The sequence below is a fragment of the Zonotrichia albicollis genome, chromosome 2, assembly GCF_047830755.1.
Source record: "Zonotrichia albicollis isolate bZonAlb1 chromosome 2, bZonAlb1.hap1, whole genome shotgun sequence".
Lineage (NCBI taxonomy): Eukaryota > Metazoa > Chordata > Aves > Passeriformes > Passerellidae > Zonotrichia > Zonotrichia albicollis.
Genome location: NC_133820.1, coordinates 60,590,536 through 60,614,845, shown reverse-complemented (window position 1 = coordinate 60,614,845; position 24,310 = coordinate 60,590,536). Strand labels below are relative to the sequence as shown.

Sequence of the window (24,310 nt, the reverse complement as noted above, 5' to 3'; positions counted from 1 at the left end):
GAAAGGCATGTGTACCTTGATCTTCTCGTGGGATATGCTCTGAGTCAGTATGCCATAAAGCACATGGACAAAAAGAGCCCTGCATGCAACCCCTTCTCAAACCATCACTGTGGGGCTCATCATCCCATCCAAGTCACTGACAAAGACCTCAGGGCTCCTCCTTGATTCCCTGTGGGGTGAGACTTGCCAAGAGTGCCCCCAGAAAGTCAAACCTACACCCCATACGTACCTCACAGCCATTAAAGGGTCTCCACAGGCACAGAACCCAGGTTGGGGAAATAAGGACATGGGAACAACCAGTTGCACACCCTGGAAAGCCAACTCTTCAGCCAGTTTTTGCCAGTGCTGATCTATTTGCTGATTCCCTCACTCTGTAACAGGAATTCCCTAAGAGAAAGTACTGGGGCAGCCTGGGCAGGTCTGAGCACTGCAGTAGCCTCTTCTTTCCATGGTGGTAAAGGGTACAGTCCCCATAACATGCAACTTCTTTTGCTTTATCATAGGAGAGGTTTTATTGTCTTATCTCTCTTATGTAAGCCACCGCTCTTCAGCACAAGCAGACGCAAAAAACCCATGATGAGGCATTTCTAATTCCTCCATTTACATGCTCTACTCTGAGTATAGTAGGCTGCTACTGAAAATCCTCCTGGCAAACAATGCAGGAGCAAAGACAAGAGCAGAATTATATGTGACTTATAACTAAAAAAAATAAATGGTGGGGCTAAACAACAGCTTAGGAAATTATGTAAGGAGTAAGTATACATTCAAAACAACCCCTTCTAAGCAAATCCCAGAACACTCCATACAACAGTTCTTAAATGGAATATAATAACTGCTATGCTGTTCAATTGTCCTGATATAAGCTCACCAAAAAAGTAAGATAAACCTTAACAATCTTTTCAACCCAACACCATCATAGGAAATAAATCTTAAATGGCCATAATTTTAAACCGTATACCACAAAGAGCCAAAACAAAACAAAAATCAACAAACAAACCAACCCCCAAAATGCACAAAAATTAGAACTCATTATGGAAGATGCAAGATATTTTCTGCTGTAGGTCTACAAGCCAATTGCTGAAAATTAAGACTAAACTACTCATCAATGAAGAATACATGAGAGAACCAAACCTAGCCTGCCATTTGCTCACACCACACAAACACAGTGCTCCTCTCTGGGAAGTGATGCTTACCAGTGCAAGCAGGACTACAGAACTCCTTCAACAGTGTCCTCATAAAACAGACTTTCTTTGGCAGCTGGGTGGGCTACAAGAAGAAAAGTGAGCAGGTCTTTCTTCAAGCAGCAGTGGTAGTAAGAGGTTGTTGGTGTAGTCAGCAGCCACCACCACTGATCCCACTCAGCTCAGATGCCTGACAGAACCAGGATGCAGAGTGCACGTGTCCTGTGCAGGCAGAAAACATTTCCTTGGTAATTAGCAGCAGTCTCCTACCTGGGGAGGCATTAATAAACTGCACTCATCATGAAAAATTAAACATCAATGATTGAAACAGCAGCATCTGCTCTCAAGTGTCAGGCTTTGGTACCGTAACAGGAGATGACAAATTCAATTTCAAATAGTGATTGCAAGAGGCGATAAAGGCAAACTAGTCAGAAAGCCCAGCTTAGCATGCAGAGTATTACACTGGTGACAAGTCAAGGATTTTGTTCTCAGATCTGTTTGTGAGAAGCAGTTTTGTACATTCAGCAAAGGAATCAGAAGGGAATAGCAATTACAGAGAGCTGCTGCAGCTGAGCTTTTTACACCATCACACCAGCGCAGCTCATTTCCCAGCAGGATGCTCCTATTGGGAAAACCTGATATCTGCTTGACATTACCAGTCTTCCCACAGCAGTTCAAGCAGTAGGATGTTTCTGAGCAAAACTGTAATGATTCAATAGAGAAATGTTCCACCCATAGAGGGACAAGACATTACCTCACCAGAGCCAGCAGATTTAGTGGATTTATTGCATGTTATCCCACAGCGGTTATTTTTCCTCCCAGTTCTAATTTTGCAGCACACAGTGGTTCCTTGCTACAAGAACAATTTGCATAACCAAGCAGAGACTCATTCTGAAGCACACAACAGCATCCAAATGCCACACTGTACGCAGGGCTGGGAATGGCACATCAGGTTTCAGTATTGTTATTAAACCTTAATATTTCCTGAGGGCTGTGCAGTCTTAATTGTATCTTGTGCCTTTGCCACAGCACTGCACATAGTGTCATTTCAGTACAAATCAGATGAAAATCCACACAGATTTATCTGATTTGTTCCCCTATCAAAGTTTTTGAATCCAGTTTTCCCTGGAAGCCTCTGAGGAGAAAATAAGGCGCAATACACAGAAGTGAAAGATTAAAAACACATTGCTGTAGTTTTGTATTGGTACAAAAAGTGAAACACCAGGGGAGAAGAAAGCGTGAAGTGCTTGCTGTTCTCCCAAGGACACGAAACAACGTTTTTTGGCAACTAACACCTAAATTTCAGTTTGCTTCCTCACAGTCCCTCAAAATGCACTGCCTTTTTTTTACTTTTCCTTCGGTATTCTTTGATTTCTCTGTGGAAATGTGGTGGGGCACCACTGCATGCTATCTGTGTAGATGGTGTTTTATAAAATCATTTTAGGAAAACACACTGTGCCATATTTATTCACTCTTACAGTGGAAAGCAGGTTACTGATGCTGCTTTACTACTTCAGCCTCCAACTCCGAGTTCTGTATTTAGAAGTACCAAGCAAGAATTTATTGAGGGTATTGCATCACTCACTTAAAGACACTGAATGTGCATAATTGGAAACAGATCTTCTGGACTTCCTTGGACTTTAGGTAGCTCTTTGTTTATGTTCGCAGTCTGCCCTGTGGTCTGCATCCTTTTTTATATACACAGCTTCTGTGATGGTCTTCTATGAGAGGTTTTCCTTGTGCTTCTTTCTCCTATTTAATTATTCAGTGTCTGAATTAATGAACAGCTTAGAAAATGAAAATGTCACAGCTTAGTGCAGAATGCATCCATTACTAAAGTAGGATGCAGGACAGTTAAAGGTACATTACCCAGTGGCAATAGAGTTTATCTTCCTCCAGCTGGAATACAAAGCAAAAATATCCCATTGACAGCAATGAGAGCCAGTGGGCTTAAAAGATTCTCATGATCTTACAAATTAAGACAACCTACTTTTCATCAACAGTGACAGAACTTGTAGTCTAAGCATCATTTAAGAGCCATAAAGTGCACAAATGCTCAAAGGGATTAAACTTAGTTTAAAAAAACAATTTGCAGATCTCATAAAAAATGTTATAACAGTTTGATCCAAACGTGTGCAATCAAAACCACAAAAACTTGCTAACCTCTCCCCTTCACTCAACTTGTCCTATAATGAAATACCCTGGGGAAGGAAAGAGGCCATAGGATATAACTTGTAGGGTTTTTTTAATTCTTTGAAGTATTTGGTCTGGGCATAAGCAGAGGGGTTGATAGGTGCTTTGGAGACTGAAGGATAATTTGGGCTTAGCTTTATCAGCTGGATTTGAGGAAACAGCTGAGATCTGACGGAATAAAGATATGCTTATGCACTGGCTTCTACCATCATTTCTGCCTATGTGGAAGAATGCAATAATAATGCTTACAGAAGCATCCACGGGGCTCTGAAAACATCTAGCACAATCCAACAAACCCTGATATACCATTTGTAGAAGCAGAGAGAAGCAAAGGAAGGTAAAAATTGTCCCCATGGCTCCTCACAGCCTCACCAGTCTGGATGCAGCAATGTCCCTGTTTCCTTCTTGCACTCCTCAAATCTCTTTTCATTGCAATTGCTTTCAGCCATTCATCAGAGAAACAGGCTGGGGGAGATTTTCAAAAGAAGTGCCCCAGTCTCAGCTTGGGGACACAGACCTGCTGCAGGGAGGCAAAGCCCAGACAGTGTGGGACTAAAACTACATTTTCTTCCCAGGGACATCTGAAGCAACACACATTAACTGCGAATGTTAGAAAAACGCTTTTTCTGGGGGATCAATGGCAAATTATGTTTTATATTAACATGAGGAACCACATTTCAGCAAAAGAGGTACTTCTTAATGCCTGTAATCCTCTCCAGCTGGATTCCAGCTGAATTCCTGTCAACTACATCCAGTCTACTTCTGCTAGCAGAAATCAAAGTTTTCTTCTTGAAACAGGACAGCATTTTAGGCCCAACTGAAAAAAAATTCTCATCTCAACTACTTACTCTGTCTAACACTCTGAGACACTTATCATCTGTGTCTCCAAATAAGCCCTCATTTTTAGCTGTTCACCGGCAGACAGTCAAGTGCTGTAGGCTTTATACAAACACTAAGTAAGAAATGGACACCACCTCAAAAACTTAAAGTAGGACGAGTTGAAAAACAAGTGTGGGAAAAATCAAAAGTCATGTGGAAAAAACACCTCAGCAAAAAGCTTTGTCAGTGGACAGGTAAAAGAGAGAAGCACTGATGACCTCCTGATACTCAGTTTAGTGCTCTGTTATTAGAAACTCTTTAAGCACTCCATCCTTCTACTACAAAAAACAAGCACCTTATGTGGTTGAGGAGAGTGTGACTTCACTTTAAGAAATCTGAAATTTCAAACGTAATGATGCTCTACAATGTAATTCCCCAGGGCATCCATGAAAACCTGCGCTCGCTGTGGCTGGAAAAGGGTTCACAGAAAGACATACATTAGGATGTGCAAAAGCATTTTCTGAGACAACAAAGCATATATCATGTTTTAACTGAGAAAACACAGAAGCAAAGTTAAAGAGGAAAATATTTTAATCTACCCTGTGGCAGAAAAATTAAATACAGAAGCATTAATCCTTGAAGGTATATAAATGCTTGATTAGGCAAAGTATATTGATTGGCAAAAATTTATTCCAAGATCAAAACCTGCATTGATTGCTGTCCCTCTGCTTACTCAGTTTAACCAACACGGCCTAAGAGACTTGTGTTTAGGGAGGGTGGCTCTGAGAACGGACAGTTCCCTTTGCCTTTTCTGCTCCTTCCACTCCATTCAACAGGACTCCATGGTGGTGCCCTTCTGTCCCCACATACTATGGCTCCCCATCCACTTTGCTTATGCTTAATTCCATTTCTATGTCCATTTTCCACCCGCAGGAGCTAAAACTGAACACTGGGATGGGAGCTGGATGTAGAACAGGGAGAGCCTCTGCAGTGCATGTGGCAGCTCACTGTGGTGACAGAGCAGCCACTGCCCTTCACTGAGCCTTCAGTGCCAGCAGAGTTTCAGGGGCACTTGTGCCACAAGAAAAACAAGGGGTTTGGCTGCTCTCTTCCCAAGGGCCTTGAATGAACAGTGCCATAAGCTAGTGTCTTGTTCAGTCTGGAATAGTCCTTACTAAGTCCTTATCCAGCATCAAGAGACACCACATTACAACTTGAACCTCTTCTCCTTCCTAGCACTACTGTTTATATATTTTCAGATCATTTCCCCAGATCTGTGTGTTTATGTCATATTTGAGCCTTACAGATAGAAAATACAGTATTTCTAGTTCCCCAGCTAAAAACTTCTCTTTAGTCTCACCAGAGCTTGCAATGCCTCCCAGTCTAGTACTACCTTCAAATTCAATTGAATTTTGTATTCACCAGTCAGACTTAATGGGAATCCCTGTGGGAACCCAATGGACATTACATCCCAATTTAAAGTATAACCATCTATCATTAGCACTGATGTAATTTTAGGTATGCCTGATATTACTTGGGCCCAAGAAATTTATTTGGTGTGGTAGGCAAGAGTAGGAGGTGATGGTAGATGGTGCTCCTACCTCTGAGTTGGAACTACCTGGTCTTTAGGGTTCCTTCCAACACAAACTAATTTATGTTTCCACAAACTATATCAATAAAAAGTCAAAATTAATAAGTCACCTTTAAAAGTCACTTCTGTATTCTGTGATTTTCCTTTGTTGAACCACATGCACATTCCTAATGAGTCCACCACCTCCATGAAAACTTATAATTTTTCTCTTAAGAGAGTTTAACTATTACTTTCCTACAGCCCGGATTTAATACTATCTAATGACATAAGCCAGAACAATTATTGAAAATCACTGCAATATTGCCCTTCTCAAATAGTAGACAATTCCAAAATTCTCATGACTGCTAAACAAATTTGCAATGATGTAGTAAAGGTGTAGGTAATTCCCTATTTCATAGATCCTGCCCCTCACACCTGCAGGGCATCTCTAACTGCCTCTTGGTCTCTCACAAGTGTAGCTGTTTGTTTAGTGTTTCATTGTGGTGGTTTGACCAGGAAGAAGTGGGAATTCTGGGATGCTGTGGTCAAACCAATGGATGTTCTGAGTTTGATACTGGCATCTGGTGTAGCCAGTGGGGTTTGGACACACCTCCGAGAATACACAGGGGTTAAAAAGCAGAGCTCTGGCCCTGGGAGGCTCTCTTGGGACGTCAAGGCGAAGAGGTCAGATCACCCTCCCCTGTCCAGCCGCTGCTGCTGGGCGGGGGAGGGGCTGCCATGCGGTAGGCCTGGGGCCTGGACAGAGATGGGGGGTGAGAAGGCCGTCGAGGATGGAAGGGTGGAAGAGCCCAGGGAGTCAGCCCTCGGGCAGCCATCCCCCCCCCCCCCAGGAGGGAGAGAGGAGAGCCGGCGACACCGAATGTGATAGCAGCCGGCCCAGGAGGAGAAGTCGGGGGGGGAAGAGTGCCCGGCCGGAGCAGCAGCGTGTGTGGGAGTGCCGCAGCTCCGGGACAGACAGAGACTGAAAGTTTTAACCCCTTTCTTTCATGACTGGGGCCTTGCAAAAATGCTAATCCTCCTCGAAGCTGAATAAGAAGGGAGATAAGAGATGAGATGAGACAAGGACCTGGCCCGAAGAACGTGGAGATGATTGAATGGGGAGAGATGATTGGAGTGGCCTTTTGGCTGGACTTTTCTTGTGGCCATGGACTCAGTTTGTTCCTGTGACAGAGACTGCACTTGGGGGGAAGCAGTGGCTCAGAACCAGGAGGGTTCATCGTGGGGACCCCTCGGCCCCAGGGGGTTGGAAAAATATGGGGGGGACAGATGTCCCAAAGCAGAGACTGTGCCTTTTTGGAGTGAGACAAGGCATCCATAAAAGACAACCCTAAAAGCAGCTCTGGTCCATGCACGGTGGTGAGAGCACTGGGCATGGAAGGAAGATGTCACAAGCGGCAAAAGGACTTTCCGGGCGGTGCCGAAGTGACATGGAAGCACACGAGGTTTCAGTGTGTTTCCAGGGGAAGCCTATGGAACAAGAAGGACTCCTCTCCTCTTCATGAACTGAAGTTTGAATATACTAAAGTGTGGTGCCAGGCTGGGCAGTTGGTGATTTGGGAGAATGTATCGGATTGGGAAATTCAGGTAGTGGGGAGGAGGAAAGTGGTTTTTTGTAAGGTTTTAAATTTTTTTTTTTCTTCTCCTTATAGTTTTTCCCTATTTTCCTGTAGTTTAGGTAATAAAGTGTTCTTTATGTTTAAGCTGGAGCCTGTTTTGCTTATTCCTGGTCACATCTCACAGCAGACACCAGGGTGAGGGCATTTTCATGGGGGCACTGGCTCTGTGCCAGGCTCAAACCACGACATTCATTTATCACCTAGCCACGCACATTTATCAGCTTTCCTTGCTGCACCTTGTTGAGGGCTTTTTCCAGCACCGATGAACAAGGAAGTGTGTGAGAGAGAAATCAGCTACAACAAAAGGTTGAAATGCAAAATATTTTGAAGTCTCACTGCATTCTTTTCTGGGCTACTCAGAATAAATGCGAATGACCTACATACTGTGCATATACATGAACTTATCAATTGGGTTAGAAAGGTTACATCTACAGTGGCCCAACTCCAGTTCAAAAGCAGTTCAAACAGAGCCCTCACAAAAAGAATCTCAGCCCTGCCTATTCACGTTAAAACAGAGCAATTATTCTTTATGATTTGCTGTTCCATAGTTCATGATTCTCATCTGTCTTGGTATTCACTTCAGTGCTGGACCCAGCACTTGTCATTCAAGTAAGGATCTTTGCAGATATGAAATGCAATGCAAATACCAAGCTTCACAATTTATTTTACAAGCATTTCCACTTAAATTTGACTGCTCAGTTAATGAGTGGTTTAACCTCAAAATTATAGCAACCCTGAAAATAGCCTATAAAGTTTTATTCTGTCTGTTAAGATTAGTCTCAATTTTTCTACTGGCCTTCAGTGTTGCACCAAAATAAAACAGGTCTGGTGTTGCCACTACAGTTACCACAAACACATAAAAAACCATGCAAAGCCTAAGCACTGAGCAATATAAATCAGGATGCATAATTACACAGCAGCTGCTCACTGGCAGGAAGGAACCCTGTGAGCAAATTTTGGCCTGGTGATTTGGAGTAGGATTCAAACAGATGCCTACACTTCTCAAATTGCTAAGACTTAGTTTAATGTTAAAGCATAATGTTTGCTAGATCCAAATCATTGTAACTCTTTACAATTTATTTTGTCTAGGATGTGGAGTCATGAAAAATAATGCTGAAGTGTCAACTCCCTTGTATTTCAATCCTGGTTTTGTTGTTGTCTCCACACTTAGGATCAGAAACAAAAGGGGTGTAGATCCCCAGAAGATGCTTTGGGAATGCAGATACTTCTTGGATATATATGTGTCCAGCATATAGGGGTGTCAAAGGTTTTGGCACTGCCCAAAAACTCCTGAATAATTTCTCTGAATTTAAGTGCCTGCTTCCCCCTTGAATGCCCAATGTGCACCTCCAGCTCTTCTCCTGGTATCTAGCACTGGGTTACGAGGCTTAGTACTACAAGAGGCCAGAAGCCTGAAAATGAGAAAAAATTAGCACCTAGCTTTAAATAAGGTTTTTTAGCCCTTTACAGGATTTAGCCCTAGCTTTCCTAAAGCTCACTCATCAAAAGTAGTTTTTGAAAACGAGACGTGCTGTTTGAAAATCTTAGACATTACTAAGGTCAGGGAGACTTCTGCTCTTAGGAAGCTAAAAGCTTTAGAAGGAAACCACAGAAGCACAGGGGAAAAGCACTTTAAATACCAGGCCCTGTTTACAGTTACCAGCATGAGCACCCTTTCGGGGAGAACAAGTAACTTCCTTTGCCAGAGCTGCTCTTAACAGCCCACAGCCGTATTCTACATCCCAAAAAGAGCAGGAAAAAAGCTTGTTGATTTATATATATGTATATATGTTCAACACATGCACCAACAACCTGCCACCCCACTGAGCAGGGAGGATAGGGGAAGGGAGCTGATCTCAGCCTGGGATCCATCAGATCCCAGGGTGCAGACACATGGGTAAGCAGGGTAGCACACTCTTCCAGATAATGACAACAATCTTTTTAATGTATTAGAAATTCAGCCAGAAAGGTGGTAAAGGAGATTTTGGGAAGGGGGTGGGGGGAAGGAAAGATCAAAATAATAGTTTCAAAGCACTGTACTTATTTTAGACATTCTTACAGCATGTTTCCATAGGAACTGGAACACAAAGGAGCACACTGCAGCAGCATTCATAAATGTTGAAATGTTGTGTGGTTTGGTGGCTTGTAAAGGATCGGTTAAGGGCACCATGACCACTCAGAGTCCCAGGCACTTGCTGCCTTTGCTGCACAACAGGATATTAGCCATGATGTTTTGCAAAATCTAGGAAAATAACCTTTTTTGCCAATTTGTTTTTCCTGTCACCCTGCAGGCATGGCTGTGTAGCCATGTGTACAGCATCACTCCTGGGCACTCCCCACCCAGATCCACCTCATGTGGGGCATGAAGACAGCAGTGTTTAACCCAGGTTGTTTGGTTGCTGTGGAGGTGGTGTGTCCTAACGAGTAGCAGGTGGGTTGGTTTTTGTATCCAGCTTTAGTGCGCACCTGCTGAGCGACCTTGTGCAAGTGACCTCAGGTCAGATCTGCTCCATCTGTCGGCTGCCTGAAATGCATCTCACCCAGCTCTGCAGGTGAGCCCTTCTCTGGCCAAGTGGGCAGCTTCTGTCCTGCCTGAGACACCCACACCATGGACAGGTCTCCTGTCACATCCTTACACTAAGCTCTTTGCCCACGTGTCAATGTGCCACATGACAGTTGATTATTTTCTCCATTCAGAACTGCCCACTACAAAGTGAGGTCTGTGTTGCAGCTCACCAGAGCAGCATTCAACTGCATGCGGTGGGTGTTGCAATGTCTTGGAGCAATGCATGGGCACGGGGGTGCTTTTGGTAACCTTGCTGCTGAGACAGCACGGGAGGATATTTAAGATGTGGGAGCCAGATCTGGTGCAGCATCACCCTTAACTCCTCCTCTGTCAGCCCCCTCCATAAGCTGTCCTCCTCAAAATTAAAACAGGTTCTTTCTCAGAGGAAAAAAATTAGTTGTCTCCAAAAGGCAACATTAGAAGCAAAGAAACCCAGGCAGCAACAAGATAAAATCCAGGCAACAAGGATCTGGGACTGAGCAGGAGAGTGAAGCTATTTAACTGCATTTCTCAAAGAAGAAAAAGATGCTCCAGAATGTGATGAACTGTGCACCTCACCCTGTGGTGGTGAGCCTACATGACCAGTTTAACTTCAGATGGTGAAAATGAGACAAAAATCCTCCCACCTCCTGTGCTGTCATTCCTCAATGCACACAACAGTTCAGTGGCAGCAATCCCATTTGTAAAGGATTTTCTCACAAACTTGTGACAAGGGCTGTGCAAGCACTGGTTACTTTTACTTATGGATTGAGAAAAAGTAGAATTATGTTACTTATGAGTTTGAAAACCTCTTAATATTAATATATATTGAGACCTGTCAGACTCATACTAGTAAAGGTGGATAATTTATAACAATCAGTGTCAAACACATTCTTCCTTGGACTTGCCAGGTTTAACATAACATGCCAGTAAGAAACTAAGCCAAAATGCTGGCCAAATGTCTCTGTCCAGAAGTATCATCCAAACTATAGCCAGCAGAATCACACAAGTTGGAAGGGACCCACAAGTATCATCAAGTCCAATTCAGCATTTCACAGGACATCTCAGCCCAAATGCTCCATCACTTGTAACCACTTACAAATATGCTGTTGTGGAAGTGCAAAAACTATTTTTAAAGCTGCATTTTGTAAATTAATTCAGTGGTTGCCTACATCACAGAGGTATTTTATAAACACTATTACAAAAACACAAATTTAGATACTCCACATACTGCAACACTTCCTTCTCATGAAAACAACTTCCACTGTACATATTGCCACAGGAATTCATAATTAATTACAGATTTAACAAAGAAATATAGATTTCTATCTATCTACTATAGATATAGTAGAATGTCTGAACCTAGGTCTCATTTCAAATGTTACAATGAGAGTTTCAGTCAGTGTAAGGATAGAAGTATCTGGAAAGCCTTGACAGCCTCACACTGAAATTCTGTGCTTAAAATCTGATAAAATTTTCTTAAAAGAAGAATATTCTGAGTATTCAATCTTTTCACACCTATCCAACAATTCCACTTTGGGAAGGTGCATTGAAACTTTCACTATGTCTGCACATTGTATTTTAAGGATACAAAGCAGTATGTTACAAATATAGATATTTATGCTTTTTTGCCTGTGAAGTCAGACATTGATGTAGCAGAAGACATGCTTTAATGTCAATTATCAAATCTGAGTGAAATTTAATTACTTAAACCACTGCTGTAACAAAGGCACTAAAGCAGGATGTAAATTTTGCACAGCTGCATGTATTTGCACAACTCCAGATGCAAGCACTGAAATTCCCAGTGGGGAGTAAAGTCACAAGCCACGGTGAGGTGAACTAAACACAGAGAGCAATCTGCTTCACAGCCCCAACTAAACAAAACACACATATAGCTGCAGTGAGCATATAGATAGAGATATTAGGATTTCTGATACTGCTATTTTTACCTCAGATAACTCAGTCTATAATAACGAAGAATACAGTGTCCTGCACTGGACAAGCCAGCTGCTGTGAACTCACCCAAGCATTCAACTTTCTGTTCTGGGTCCCCTTGTGGGCAAGTAAAATCCAGATCTTCTCTCTCGCATCCAAACTTTGTTTGTTTTTACCAGAGACCACATCTCGCTCCGAGAAACCATCACTTTCAAAAAGAGCAGAGTGAGCCCAGCAAGGGTCAGCCTGCAGGACTTCCCTAGGGGCTAAGAACAAGTAGAGATCTGCCAATCTGGCCACCCACTCCAGAAAGCATTTCTCCAGCTTAGCTTTCCCACCGTAAATTCTTGATGCAGAGAAACAATTAAAAATAAAAAAAAATATAGAAAAAAGCAATCCAGTCGTTTATCCTCCAGGCTAGAGAGAAGGAAAGAGGCTGCCACAGCAGAGCCTGTTTTGAATGCTTGGCAGGTACACAAGCACAAGGGGGATGATGCTATAGATAAGCATAGACAGAAATAGCTAGAAGGATGAGCTGGCTCAGGGTAGCAGTGGTGAAAGGCAGCAATCTCCCTTCTCCTGTGATTGTACAAAAACTAGCAGCTGACCCGCAGACTCACCGAGAGTGTTGGCAGGAAAGGGTCCCTCCAGGCTCTGAGCCTCACACTGGAAATATCCTCCTTGCACAGATCCCTTTCCCCATCTTGGATACATGCTTTGAAGGCTGCATCTTCTCAGCCTGCTTCTGACTCAGAGCACAAAACCTGCTCGCTGCCTGTCGGGGGTTTTGGTGCTGTTCCCAGAATCCTGCCAGGAAGCTGCAGCTCACAGATCCCCCTGCGCCAGCAGGAAAATCCAGTAACTGGGGCTCAGAAAATACTGCCAAAGCACCAAACTGAAGTATCTGGGCAGCCACCTCATGTCTCCCCCATGAGCAGCCTCACACAGCTCTCCCTACTGCTGGTACCAGCCCACAGAGACAGAGATGTCACCTGGCACTTATGCAATTCTGCTGCAAAAATACAAAACAGTTAAATGCGAGGGTTTTACCCAGCTGCCACCATTTAATCACTGTTTCTTTCCCACTTCTTTTCTGTAAGGCAACAAATTCTAATTTTCTTCCAAAACCGGAGAACAGTCTCACCTGAATGTGCCTGTGCTAGGGAAGAAGGATTAAAAATCCTGCTTTTTAAAGCTGCTTGAGCAGGAAAAGATTAGACAGTGCTGAATTTACCCTGTGCAGTATCAATATCCAGGAAGCCAAATCCTTGTCTGCCAGTATGATGGGACACCAGAGAAACTATACAGCTTGGAAAGGGTTGAGATGGGCAAGGACACTGAGCTCAGCTAGAGGTAGCAGTCTGGGAAGGGAGAAAGTCGTTCTCAGTGTGAGAAAACTGAGAAGGAGGGAAATAAAGAAAGAGTCATAGACATTACCACTGTAGTTTCACTAATGGGATGCAAAGGTGGTTGAGGGCATGACAAGGTGCGCACCAGAGAAGAGATAAACTACAGAAAACTAGGACTGGGTCACAGACAAGTGAAACTATGCAATACAGCAGAATTCATGAGTGGGGCAAGCAGCCAGGAATGTGAGAACACAACAGAAGGAGGAAACAGGCATGGGAAGAAAGCGATGTCATGAGAAATGGAAGGAGAAGAGTGATCTGAGAAACAAATGAAAAACTCAGTGCTTAGAAAGAAAATGAGGAAAAATAAATCACAAACTAACACCAATCTCATTTTAAATCATTTTGTTAATCTGTTGAGCCTGAAAACATCACTTTCTGACACGTTTCGATTCCCTTGTTGCTACTGGGTGTTACATTACTTCAACCACTGAACCACGCTCCTGTGTCCAGAAGGAAATGTCCTGAGGGACTTCCTCACCTCCTTCAGAACAAGGGGACAGAAGACCTCTAGCATAGGGTTGGTGGCAGGGCAGACAGGAGCCATGCCACACAGAGCTCTTCACCTCCCAACGCCAGCACTCCATCAGCCCAGTGGAGGGGCACGCACAGATGTGGGATCAAACTCTACAATTATGGGACAGCTGCTGCCTCGCTCACCAGCTGCCAGCCCAGGCTGCTTGAGGAAACCTCACAGGCCACAGCTATCCCATTCAATCAGTCATTCCAAGCAGCTTCCCAGGAATAAGGTCACCTTCCAAGAGTGACTGAAATGGGTGACTGCATGCAGCTGCCTGATGGGGACATGCCCTGATCCTACAACTCCTGAAAATAGGCCTGGGAACCCACTGGGAGGAAGTTGCCTGGCAGGCTCTAATTCAGGCCAGGAATTAGCTGCTCTAGCAGCTTCCCAGTGTCAGCAGACAGGCTCTCCTTGGGGCCTGACAATGCCCTTTGCTAATAGAAACAAACCCATAGCTTAACATAATACTGCAGTTGGTCAGAGAAAACCTGTTATTTTTTCATCCCACTCCATTTGTCTTTACTATCCTGGAAAATCAGAAAAAAAATAGTATGCTTGTCATGGTAGGAAACCTCAAGAACCTTAAATAAATGGCTTTTGAGGTAGAGCTGATAAAGAAAAACCTTAGGTTCAGAAAGATAAAACCTACAAGTAACAGCAGAGATACAAATGGAAACTTAAATTTGACATGAAAAAAAAAAAAAACCAAAAAACAACAGTAAACCTTAAATAATTTGTGCCCAGGCAAAGTCTTCAGGCACATTTATTTTCTGTTTTCCATGAAGGAAAACATTATTGTTATAAAAATTACTGCACATTTTTTTGATTATGTTGCTTTGTTGGATAAGAACCAACGCTGCCTGACAGTGCTTTAGCAGTAGTAGTAGAGCACTAGAGCACCCACTGTAGTTTAAAGCCTTTCAAACTCATTAAAAAAAGCATATGTGGCCCATTAAATAAAAAGGGCATTTCAAAAATTCACAGGGTGTAAACTGTTCCTTTCTAAAACATTCCTATCAGCTAGGGTTACTTCCTTTCAGATTAATGGAGAAGAGAGCCTGAAAAGCAGGTAACTGTGACCTAAAGAAACTAAGAGGGAAATGTTCTGGCAGTTGATTGGAATAAGTACTTTGTACCAAGCAGCTGATGATTTCAGACCTGCCCTGTGTTTTTTGCACTACTTCCACAATAAGGTGAACTGATACCACCTGTTCTTTGTCAAAGAGGAGAACACAGTTTAACTATTTACAGTTTGATATTTACCATTTAAATGATGGGTAAGAAAACAAGAACAGTAACAGATGAGCTTCTTTTAACTGCATTTAAGTTGTTTAGAGCTATTTCTGGGTAAAAAAACCCAACAAACACACCAAAGAGCAAACACAATATGCCTTCCTGATGCATACTATTCATCTGAGATTCAACATCTACATTTGTTGAAATAAAAGTGAACTGGAGTCCAGTTTTTAAACTATACGATTGATACAATTTAATGCCCCATTTTTAACTTGCAAAGGTGTTGAAGGAGCTGTTTTATTTGTCAAGAGACCCCAAATATTACTTTATATTTCCACTGGGATTTGGATGCTGATTATTTTCACAGCTAAAAACCTGCCTGGTATGTTTGATCTTCCTCACCAGCACCACAAGGAAAAAACTGTGTTAAGGTCTTTATCCTACCAGGAATAAACACTTCTGAAAATTAACTGGGAATCTCCTTATAGGCAACAATACACATATAGCTTATTTCCCAGTATAGTTTTAGGAGGACACTCTTCCACCTGAAATATCATTATATAAGGTCTTGCACAAAGACCACTATTAGGAAATAAACCAGTGACAGATAGCAGCACTCCTCATCAGTCAAGCCAGCAACAGCAAAAACAACATACAAACCCTTTTACAACCAAAAATAGCCCCAAAAACCAGATACAAGAACACCATGAACCCAAGCAGTTCCCAAGCACACATGAAAGAGCACTAGAAATAAAAATTTAAATGTTTTCTTTCTCTACAAAGAACTTGCATGTCAAGCATGTCGTGCTGGTTATGGCTTGTATAGAATTAATTCTCTTTACAGTGGCTGCTTACTGGACTGTGTTTTGGATTTGTGCTGGGAAAAACAGTGTTGGTAATCCAGGGATGTTCTGGTTGCTGCTGAGCAGGGCTTACACAGGGTCGAGGCCTTTTCTGCCTCTCACCCCACCCCACCAGTGACTGGGCTGGGGGTGCACATGGAGCTGGGAGGGGACACAGCAGGGACAGCTGATCCCAGCTGACCAACGGGGTGTCATGCTCAGTGTATAAAGCTGAAGGAAGAAGGAGGAAGCAGGGGAGGAACATTTGGAATTGCAGTGTTGTCATCTAATTGCAAAAGTCCCATACCTTCTCTGTGATTTCTCATGGGCATCTCCTCACAGCACTAACTCCTTCTTCACAGCACAGCCAACAGACTCCAGCTCTCCTCACAGCACAACCAACAAATTCCAGCTCTCTCCTCACCCAGCTAACCCACTCTTTTGTAGCACTTGTCTCCTTATTTGACACAGCTGTGGCCTATTAAGTTCAGGCCTGTTCCTAATCTTTGGTGATTAGAACAGCTGCAACTCCTCAGGTGTGAGACTACCTTCTGCACTATCGCTACTTTCTTACATTCTATCCTCCTATTATGAGGTTTGTCTTCCCAAGTCAGAGCCCTGTGTGATGGGCCTCTGCTCTCCTGGAAATGGCTGAACATCACCCTGCCCATGGGAAATGGTGATTTTAATTACTTGTTTTTCTTTGCTCACAGGAACAGCTCTTGCTTTCCCTATCAAACTGTCTTTAACTCAACCCACAAGTTTTCTCATTTTTACTCTTTGAATTCTCTTCCCAATCCTGCTGGTAGGGAATGTATGAGGGGCTGACTTGGGGCTAAACCATGACAAAAAAGTATAAAATTCCACAGCTTAAAAGAGGTTTTTGGGTTTTCTTGTTTGTTTGTTTGGGTTCTTTTATCATAGCTTCTAAAAAAACATCACCACTGATTTGCTTCAGAAACAAGCATATTTTAGCTCAATAGACTTTTGTATTTATCCTTTGTCTGAACTGGAAGCATTCATATTCAGTTACTGTGTAGCACAGCCTGTACAAGCAGCAAGTTAAGATCACCATCAGAATCAGTATTCTCTGACATCAATACATAATTCCCATTACAGAATAGAAACTACCTAGGAGAGAAGTTCTAATTTTCCATACTGCACTTTAGCATGCAATTGTAGAACAGCTTTTTGGGGGGTGGATTTCTTTTTTTTGCTTTTAGATCTTGTACAATCTACCATGCTGAAATCATAGAGATGAAAATCCTTGAGCTACAAAATTGTCAAAGCTGTCTTCAGCCATTGTGAGCTCCAGAAGTGCTCCTTGATTGCTCCACACATATTCATCGCTGTCTTTTCTGAGGAACCTCCCAGCTGGGGTTAGCTTACTGCCTTCTACTGTATTAAAATGCTCATTACTGGGCTGTTCTATGCTTTAATCATCTTTCTATAAAGGAATTTGAAGGTGTTTTACAGCAGTTGCCCTCTCAGATCAGAGCTGAAGCCCATCTGGCTTCTCACCCTACACTCAATATCCCTATGAACCATACTTCACATGATGGCATAGGAATAATGCAGAAAGCATAGAAGGAACAAACATTCCCCTCCTCTATGACCCCATAGCCTCAGATCCACCCATTGCAGACCAAATGAGCTCTTACGTGTAAGGTTTTCCTCTATGTCCAAGTACATCCTAAATTACCACTAGTAATTTAAATGCATGACCTGTCTTCTTTTTGACTTCCTGGCCCGTTTCAAGCAACTGTGGTGGAAGTGCTGAATTCCCACAAGTTCTGTGAAAGTTGGTGATCAGGGAGTAGAGCTGAGGAAAGCACAGAAAGTAACTTTCACTTCATGTGACAACAGAAAGTCTTCATGAGAAGTTTTTTCCTTAATGATGAGAAAGCTGCAACTGAAATAAGTATTTCATGATACACCAAGGAATTAATCTCTTCATCACAATGTCTCTCCCATGGTGACTGCCTATTTCCTAATGAGGTGCTACTGTGACTGATGTTTCCACAGCAATTTCAGCATCACTAAGGACTCTCCCCTGTGTGGCTTCTTTGGCTTCCTACAAAAGGGCGTGGTACACCTCAGTAAAAAGTGAACTAATCATGAGACAAAAATCCAATAGAAACCAAGCTTCAGTTATTCTGCTATTTTTGTGACCATTTGCATAATTCTGTAGTCTTGGAATTCATAAAATTGTCCTGTTTTAAAAATTCTACTAATTTTTGGTGGACATGGACATGTTAATTGATAAATGCAACATTTCTTTATGAGAAAGGGATTTGCTCTTTTTCTCCTGGATCAACATTGGATTTTACAGATTATCCCATTGATTTCATGTTAGAATGTAGAGTGATTGGAGCTCCCAGCATGCACAAGAAAATTCTCTAAAATTAATTGAACACAGTGCAAGTGTACCAGACAGTTCAGGAACAGCTTCCTCCTACCCTTATTTTTGCTGATACTTGTATTAGGATATGATAACATGATCTGCATACAAGAAAAACTTTATAAATATTCATAACACTGCATAAGAACTTTTATTTACATGCATGAGACTCACCTGTTGCAGCTCCAGGTTTAAGGACCAATAATTCAAACATGAGGCAAGTAAGGAAACGGAAGCATGGGGATGTCTGTCAACTGGGCAAAAGATGATAAATTACACCAGTCACAGATCTCTGGTAAGAACCAAAACTACAAAACACCGAGTAATAGGTTCTGAGTACTAACATCCTTTCTCTAGCTACCTTCCTCTAGCAATTCTGTGGATGCTAAAAACCATAGTGTCCCTCAACAAAAACACACTTCAATTCTATTGCTCTTCAAGTTTAAATTATTCCCAGTGCCACCGTTACACTTCTTCCCGAAGGATTGGTTTTACCATTGCAATACTGTTGTCTGATGTACACACATAGTAACTTTTCAAGTTACTTTTACTGAGGGGACTATCCTACTACCTGGATTCAACCTCCAGTCATGCTTAATATCAATTAAATATTTCCAGATGCCTGAGCAGAGTCTAAAAGAGTACCCATGCAATTAGTGAGTGCCATGGATTCTCATCAATGCATGTGAAAATGAGACAGCAACATTTAGAGGGTGCACATGTAAAAGATGACATCTCAGGATGCCTTGCAGCTCTCCTCTTCTAAGTCTACAACATACACCATTAAGATAAAGCCTGTGTTGAACATTTTTTGATCTGTGTTGAAACAGACCAAAAAACAGTATGTTTCTACCGGACTGCATGTTGTTATCTTGTTGTTATTATCATATTTCTAGAGCCTCATACTGTTCTTATTATATTCTTAAAGTCCATACCTTCTCGCTGGTTTTCTACCAAGCAGCTCTTCTCTGTAGCACAGCTCCTCATGGCTTCACAGGGGCTCCTCCAGGGCTGTCGACCCACCCCTTTTATCCCACTTATCTTCACGAGCTACAGCTGCTGCCCAGCTAAGGACTTTGCAGCTGTAGCTCATTTAGAGTAACTGGGACCCACTTATCCAATACATAGATTTTTCAGGGACTCTCTCCCTAACTGCAGACTATTTAACCACCTTCTTTGAAAGCTTTTGTTGCCTCCCTGAAGTTTACTTCCTTATCATCTCTCCAAGTTTTATGTCTGCCACTCCTTAGACTTTCAATTTTTGCACCTAAATATCCTCCCCCTGTTTTCTCTAACCTCAGTTTCCTGCCTTCTCTTCTGTATTTCCACTGAAATTTAAACCATGCTTGCAATCATACTGTACTGACTGTTTCCCTAAATCACATATGAAAACAAGTGATAAGTACCATCCTAAGACACAGCTGAAGCTGTCAAGGATTCTCTTGAACATTTTAGCGATGAAAGACCTTCAGCTTTGCTGAGAGATTTTGTTTTACTCACTACATCTACTGCGGCTTAAGATCATGCTGCAAGACACTCTGAACACTAAGAGTTAAGCAGTGCAAGTGGCTCAGTTCTATGCTTTTCAGCCTTAGTGTGCCAGATATTTCTACAGTTTTTGTTATTCCTACACAATTCCCATCAGCAAGGGCCAGAGCCCGTGTAATGATGTGTGTCACTGAGAGCACTCTCCTTCAGTCTGCAGTGCCCAGCCATGCCAGCAGCCAGTCTGCTAAATGATCACTTAGCATCAAGAATAAAGAGTTTAAGCTGTGTAAATAAGAAGCATTCATGTAGTTGGGAAGGGAAGCATTAGTCATTGTGCTAACAGAATATCCTGACTACAAAAAGCACCATAGTACACAGAGATCAAGGATCCACTTATCACTGATATCAAATAAGAGGATTACATATTGCATTAACCAGAGATGTTTTCGTATTCCCTGTTCTCCATATCCCAGGCAATTTTCTCTGGCCTCTCAGAAGAGAACACTCAAAATGAACTCCTAGAGTATAAAAGTTAATAAGCAGGGGGGATGGCTGAAATTCACTAAATCAGCAGGAAGCCAACTTCTCAGCAGCAAAATAAAGATTTCTTCTGTTCTCTAAAGATATTTCCTTGAGCACAAATTCTTTTATTCCACCAAGAACATGAGGTGGCATAGACTCTTCCACCTTATTTTGATAAACAGCCTACACTTACTTGCTCTCACAAGAAAGGGAGGCTGTTCCCTTATGGAATGTGGGGCTGGGTAAAGGAAATGGTGCCTGCAAGAGGGCTTGTAGACTAGTCAGCAAGGCCCAAATTTACTACAAATGGAGACCAACTGTGTTCTCTAGTGAAGAGTGGCTGTTTACAGTTTTGGGCAATTCATGGCAAAGAGGAACCCCTGCACTGTTCTGTGTTAGGTGTGTATAGCACTCTCCTGGAATAAAAGTGATGTGTCAGCTCAGAAGGGTGACCAGTGCACCTGAGGAGGTGCTCAGTGATGTTTCCTCCCAGTAAAGCCCTCAAGTCATGTGTAAACACCCAGACATCCTGCAAAGGGAAGCTCCAGCTCTGACAGACCTCCACACTTAAAAAATGAGACTCCAGGACTACCAATTCCACCCTCTGCTGTGGAGCTTTCCTCAGGATATTGTCCTACCAATGGTTTGCAGGTGCATTTTTTCAGAATTAGTGCTATTCATTCTTCCCTTAGGTCAAGTGGCAAGTTTTTGTAATTCCAGTTTTTGTAATTCCAGCTGGTAAAAAACCTCTACTCCAAGAAGACTGCATAAGCCAGCTGGATTTTTATAGCAGCAGCATCCTTTCCTTCAATACAGCTTGCAGTACTACAAACTAGAAATTTAAGGCAAAATCCAAACTCCTTTAATAACATTTAAAAAGTGAAATAAAATTTGGTATATTATGAGGTACAGCCTGGAGGATTTTTATAAAAAAGATGTGTCTTAAAGACACAGTCTGTGTTTGTAATACAATACAGCAACGAGGACCTAATGGGCTCAATCCACTGACATTTGAATGGAACTTGAAAGCATGTGAAAACTGTATTCCCAGTCAAGTCACACAGCTTTTTGAAGGCAATAAGAAAAAGCAGATTTAAAAAAAAAAAGGAAAAATAATAGAATGTTAAGGGTTTGGAATGGACCCTAAAGATCACCTAGGCCCATGGGCAGGGACATCTCCTACAGGCAGGACAAAATGCCTCTCAAGAGGTGCCTGTGCAAAACCCAAGAAAAATTTCTGTTCTCCCTGATGAGGACAGGATGATCTGATGGAGACTTAACACCCATAACAACACCTTTCAGAGGATTTAGAGAAGACAGATAGTTGTTGGATTCCCACCATCCTACTCTAAACATGAAAGCTGAGCAAAAGCCATCAGAGCCTGGCAGAGCCAGATCCGTGATCTGATTCATCCAAATGGCTAGTGAAGCCAATAAGACTCTTGACAAGCTTCACTTCTCAGATGAGTGTCATTCTGCATTATTATTTGGTGATTTACAGCCCCTCTTCAGCTGGCCCATATTAAAACAGAAAATTTCAGAGTGTCAAATCAAAGCCCCCAACCCAGTAAACTAGGTGTCCATAAATGGCCATTCACATAAGAGCTGGACTTGATGGCTCCTGTGTGTCCCTTTCAATTCAGAAGATTTTCTGAGTGTGAGCACTGTAAAACTCAGGTGTTACTCTGTGGTAGAGCTGCTGGAGCTGACTCAGTGCAAAGCCAGATGAGATATTCAAGCCCCAAGTAGTTTTCTTACTTATTCTTGACCATGAAAGTTGAAAATGCTGAAGTGAATCCATGGAGTTCACTTTATAAATTGTCCATCTTTGAGAAGAGATTTTTCATTTCCAGGAAGAGCTTGCACCAAAGGGCAGAAAACTGAAATCTTTAGCATTCCTGCTAGTGATTTTCTTCATCATTAAAGAAAAAAAACACCAAACCTCCCACAAGATTAGAACTGACCCACCATTATTGACCATGCACAAACTCATTATGGCAAACTACATTACAAAAAAACTATTTTTACCAGCATCCCCAGTCAACTTCACCAGTTCCCAGAGTGTGGAAATAAAATCAGTTTAAATGTAACAAACCATAATAGTGCACTGTTAGAGTCCACTGACCAGTGGACAAGTGGCTCATGAGTGAGGCATCAAAGTGGCCAAGGCTCAGTAAAGATGTGAAGGGCATTCAGGGCTGAGGATAAGAACTTTCTACTGTCTTGGCCACAGATGAGAGGCAGCAAAGGGGGTTGGCACAGAAGGTGGTGCAGCAGGGAAGGTCAGCCTGGAGAGTGGCTGATGTGCACAGCTGTGATGGGAAAAGCACTTCCATCAGAAGTGGGGCACTGAGTATCTAAGGGGTGTTACAGGAAAAGTGACAGGATTTCAAATAAAATGTGTAGGTAACCCCCTGCTGTGAGAGTGGGAAGTAGTCAGCTGTGCTCTCTGCACAGAAAAATGTACAGGGGAAAAAAAAAAAAAGGAGAATATCTATTTTAGCTACATGCCTGAAATACTGATGAGCCATTCACAGAGAGAAACCGGAGATGCAAAAAGGTGCAGAATACTAGGGCAGGACATCAGGCAGGTAGTCTTGGAAAGAGCTGATCAAACAGTGGTAACTGCAACTGTGAAAGGTGGTAAAACCAGGTCAGTCCCACCCAGGAGCTAAAAAAATTCCCCACTCAGGGATGGGGATGAGAGGATGAATTTATAAAGTAATGGCTGGGCAAAAACATCAGCATGTTTCCAAATAAAATGTTTTTCATGTGAAGTGCAGTGTCAACAGCAGGAACATAAATCCAAGAACATTTAATTTTTTCCAGAAAAAAAAGCTGAAAAAGTTGAGGAAAAAATGTGTTAGGCATGGCAAAGTTTGAAGAGACCCATCAACAGTGGGAAAAAGTGCAGCAGAGTAATTTTTCAGCTGTTTCCTTCTTTGTTTCTTTATCAATAGATAAGCATTCCCCCTTGCCTCTACCCAGACTTGCATGGCTATGATTCCTCCTCATATAATTGCAGCTCAGTGGAGCAATAACAAGATTTTCTCCTAACTTAACCAAAGCATTATTTTCAATATGAATCTACACACAATCCATTATAGCTTGTGCTGTGTCCTCCTCTAGTTAAGAGATGAGTTTTTAGGCAACATGGTACTTCCTAACCCTCAGCATACTCTTCTTGCCTTTTCCCAGGTGAAGGAAGGTGGGAAATCAAAAAACCAACAGGTCCAGAAGGTTTTTACTGATGGTAAAAGTAACTCATATGAGCAGGGAAGTCAAGCCAGGAATTTAAAGTATGGATTAATTGAGAGAGACCAGAGGAGAGACTTGGGAAAGAAAAATCTGTTTGCTGACCTTGAGGGTGTGGAAGGTGGTGACAGTCAACACCTATTTTCTCTCATTGTCACAGCAAGTTTAATCTCAAGCTTTTCTATGCTACAGGGTGCAAATAATAATTTCTTCCCATTTGGGATAAGGTTCGGTATTGGAAGAGCTCAATCTCCTTTATCTGCTCCTCTAAACTTTCTTTTACCTCTTATCACCACTTGCAGCATAAGCAAAGCAATCCTTTTCATATACTTTAGAGTTTCATCCTCACTGAACACTATCACTTGTCCCCAGAGTTCTACTTTATATCCTATTACAGTGCTACATGGGAATTAAATTAGCAGACGCCAAGCCAATTGCCCAGGGAATTTTAGCAATGTAGTCTTTGAAATTTACTAAGAGTGGAACATGTATCTGCTGCAAAAATAGAATGATGTGGGTTTCTCTAAAAACTGTGGCAGGTTTACAGTTTTGTATTTTCTAGTCTAAACCAGAAGTAACATAAACCCCTAAATATAGGAAATATTTATATCACCTTTTGTGAGTCAAAACTGAAAAAAATACACATTCTAAAGACAGCTATATGCCTAAATTCAGGAGTCCTCTGTTCAGAGAATCCCTAAGAGACAAATATCTAACAAATAGATTCTTCAAGAGAATTTGGGAGAAAGATCAT

The 24,310-nt window shown here is 42.2% G+C and overlaps 1 protein-coding gene across 6 annotated transcripts in view; it reads right to left on the bottom strand.

Moving 5' to 3' along the window:
* MTUS2 (microtubule associated scaffold protein 2) overlaps positions 1-24,310 on the bottom strand; it is a 276,305-nt gene that overhangs the window by 233,744 nt on the left and 18,251 nt on the right. For 2 of the 6 annotated variants that reach the window (XM_074535283.1, XM_074535285.1), the window contains exon 1: positions 12,501-12,849. The exons of 2 other annotated variants lie outside the window; for them this stretch is intronic. The gene's annotated coding sequence lies outside the window, so the exon portion shown is untranslated. Of the gene's footprint in view, positions 1-11,967; positions 12,454-12,500; positions 12,850-24,310 lie in introns of those variants that run through there. 2 more of the 6 variants (XM_074535286.1, XM_074535287.1) reach the window with 1 other exon arrangement.